The sequence below is a fragment of the Amblyraja radiata genome, chromosome 8 (genome assembly GCF_010909765.2).
Source record: "Amblyraja radiata isolate CabotCenter1 chromosome 8, sAmbRad1.1.pri, whole genome shotgun sequence".
Classification (NCBI taxonomy): domain Eukaryota; kingdom Metazoa; phylum Chordata; class Chondrichthyes; order Rajiformes; family Rajidae; genus Amblyraja; species Amblyraja radiata.
The window spans coordinates 76,602,655-76,606,549 of NC_045963.1; positions in this window are offsets into that span (position 1 = coordinate 76,602,655).

The window sequence follows — 3,895 nt, forward strand, 5'->3', positions numbered from 1 at the left end:
CTGCCCCCCAGCTTAGTGTCATCCGCAAACTTGGAGATATTGCCTTCAATTCCCTCATCCAGATCATTAATATAAATTGTAAATAGCTGGGGTCCCAGCACTGAGCCTTGCGGTACCCCACTAGTCACTGCCTGCCATTGTGAAAAGGATCCGTTTACTCCTACTCTTTGCTTCCTGTTTGCCAGCCAGTTCTCTATCCACATCAATACTGAACCCCCAATACCGTGTGCTTTAAGTTTGTATACTAATCTCTTATGTGGGACCTTGTCGAAAGCCTTCTGAAAGTCCAGATACAACACATCCACTGGTTCTCCCCTATCCACTCTACTAGTTACATCCTCGAAAAATTCTATAAGATTCGTCAGACATGATTTACCTTTCGTAAATCCATGCTGACTTTGTCCAATGATTTCACCACTTTCCAAATGTGCTGCTATCCCATCTTTAATAACTGACTCTAGCAGTTTCCCCACTACCGATGTTAGACTAACTGGTCTGTAATTCCCCGTTTTCTCTCTCCCTCCCTTCTTAAAAAGTGGGGTTACGTTTGCTACCCTCCAATCCTCAGGAACTACTCCAGAATCTAAAGAGTTTTGAAAAATTATCACTAATGCATCCACTATTTCTGGAGCTACTTCCTTAAGTACTCTGGGATGCAGCCTACCTGGCCCTGGTGATTTATCGGCCTTTAATCCATTCAATTTACCCAACACCACTTCCCGACTAACCTGGATTTCACTCAGTTCCTCTATCTCCTTTGACCCGCGGTCCCCTGCTATTTCCGGCAGATTATTTATGTCTTCCTTAGTGAAGACGGAACCAAAGTAGTTATTCAATTGGTCCGCCATATCCTTGTTCCCCATGATCAACTCACCTGTTTCTTATTGCAAGGGACCTACATTTGTTTTAACTAATCTCTTTCTCTTCACATATCTATAAAAACTTTTGCAGTCAGTTTTTATGTTCCCTGCCAGTTTTCTTTCATAATCTATTTCCCTTTCCTAATTAAGCCCTTTGTCCTCCTCTGCTGGTCTCTGAATTTCTCCCAGTCCTCTGGTATACTCTACCGCTGCGCCACCGTAACCGCCAAGTGAAAGTGATGGAGGCAGGGATGCGATGGTGCACACTGTCAGCCTTTCTCCATGGAACACGGAGGCAGAAACATTCACTCCAGTCCCAGCCCCGGCCAGTCCCAGCTAAATCATTGCTGGTGTCCTTCCCCCTCCTTCCATTGTGTTGAAGGCATCCATGATGAAAGGACCAAGAAGAGGAAATAGTAAGATTAAACGAGAACTTACCAGTTTGAAGTTTGATCTGTATTTTATGAGGAGTTACGATGAGGGATTACGTGAAGAACCCGCTCAGTGCACAGGCGCGGCATACTTCCAAGCAGCGGTGTGGAATCACAGATAGACACAGTTATTTTGAAGTAAACATAGTAAAGATAAGGAGACATCAATTTATTAGTTTGATCCATATAATGAGGGTGGGAGCGGAGGGCACGTAATCCCTCATCGTAACTCCTCATAAAATACAGATCAAACTTCAAACTGGTAAGTTCTCGTTTAATCTTACTATTTTACTTCGGAGTCACGTGAGTGACTACGTGAAGATTTCAAAGCTCTGTGATTTCAAACCGTGTAACAGTTTCATTTCACTCACTGCCGAAGTTCTTGAGGGAGGAAGTGTTATCGTAATGAACCAATGAGTCTATTTGTAGAAAAACACAATGGTATTTTTTAAACAATAACAACAAAGAATTAATTCCCCTGGGCTTAAATTAAATATTTGCAGTTCGTAAATCTTTACTGCAAATAAACCAGGTTTTGCCAACGGCTTATTATAAAATTTCTGAACGGTCTTTTCCCTTCCCACCATCCTGCTGTAGCCAGGATGTGGTGTATAGGCATGTCCATTCTTTAGCCGTTGACATGGATGCTGCCCTGGTGGAATAAAATTTGTACATGTTAGTGTTTATCCCAGCAGTTTCTAGCACCTGCTTGAGCCATCGCGCAATGGTTTGGCTCGTACCCCACCATAAGGTTTTTGTGACTGACCCACAAGGCTTTTCATCTCCCTCGAATATTCTGGTTGTGTCTATGTAGGATAGTAGGTAGGTCATGGCACATAACCGTGGTTCTGGTGGGTAAGCCACGACTGGATTAGGTGTTCCTGGTCTGCTCTGTTTGACCAGTCGCTGGATAACGACAGATCTGGTCTGGAGCTGTGATCATGTTGTCCAGTCGCAATAGGTGTAGTGACTGGACCCTCTGAGCGGATACAAGTGCCATCAACCTAAGCGTCTTTAGTGTAGCTTGCTCGAGGCCGGAGGATCTGGCTGGTGGCCATTCCCTGAGATATGTCAGGACCACACTGATATCCCAAATATGGGTATACCTGGGCTTAGGGCTTGATATTGTAAATGCCCTTCATCAGTTTTACCACCAGTGGATGGGATCCCATCGCCTGTTGTCCTGCCGCTGGTTTGAGATAAGCAGAAAGAGCACTCTGCGCTGTGTTGATGGCACTGTAGCTGATCCCTACATCGTGGTGTAGATGGCCAGGAACTCCAGTATGTTGGTGGCTGTAGCTGTTGCGTATGTTGTCCATGTTTCCTGGCAGTACTTCTCCCTTTTTTGATGCTGGTTAAGTACTGCCTCTTGGTGGATGTTCGAAGGGATGCCGACATGGTGGTGATGGTTTGTTTGGACAATCCCAGTTCCAGGTAAGGTCTGTTCAAACTTGCAACCCTGGCGTTTAATTTTCTCATGGCATGGGTGTTTAGCTTACCTGGTAGGTAAGTAGCTGATAGCCAAATATGTCTTTCGACATACCATTGCCAAATCATGTTGACCAATTTGTCGCATGATAATGATTTTATGCCACCCATATGGTTAATATAAGCCATCACCGTAGTATTTATCAATTTGTAACCGAACATGCAAGTGCTGCATATTAGATACATATGCTTTTAAACCATAAAAGGCGCCCAACATCTCTAGATAGTTAATGCCCAGTGTAAGTAGTAATGATGACTTTAGTTTAGTCCATCTACCACTTGTGCTGGATATGGAGTTAGTCGCTCCCCAGCCTTGAGCACTGGCATCTGTTTGAATAACTAAAGTAGGGTTAGTGATAAAGATAGGGCTGAAACTATGCCAAACGTTTTCTGCCCACCACTGTAGCTCTGATATTGCTTCAGTGGGTAAGTTCATGACACGATCATAGTGACCTGTATGTCGTTTTATTGCCCGTACCTTTGCTCTCTGTAAATTTTTTGATAGTGCAAAGGTCCGAATTGTGTAGCCGGAAATGCTGCTACCCTTTCCCCAATTACTCTTGCTACTTGTCGAATAGTTGGTCGCTCGTTGACCATTAATTTGTTGCATGATTGTGCTAATTCAACCATTTTTGCCTTTGGCAAGGTAACAGTCATATGGACTGAGTTAATTGTGAAGCCCAGGTAGTCCATGGTAGTGGATGGCTTCAACTTAGATTTATCTGGATGTAGGACGAACCCCAGAGTTTCGAGGAGCTGTTTTGTAGCTGATACTGCTGCCACAGCCAATTCCATCGTTTTCCCTACTATGAGAATATCCTCCAGATATGCCATGACAATATGTTTTTGTTTTCTTAGTATTGCCATGGCTGGGTTCAATATTTTGGTGAATAATCTTGGGCTGAAGTTCGCCCATACGGCAATGCTTTGTACCATCCAGATAAATTTTAGGTATCTGCGATGATCCTTGTATATGGGTACTAGATAGTAAGCATCTTTAAGATAAATGCTTGCCATGAAGTGTCCTTTGGAATTCAGTTGTTTGGCAATAACATATGTCTCCATTTTGAAATGTATATACTTAACAAATTTGTTTAGTGATGTTAAGTCAATGAT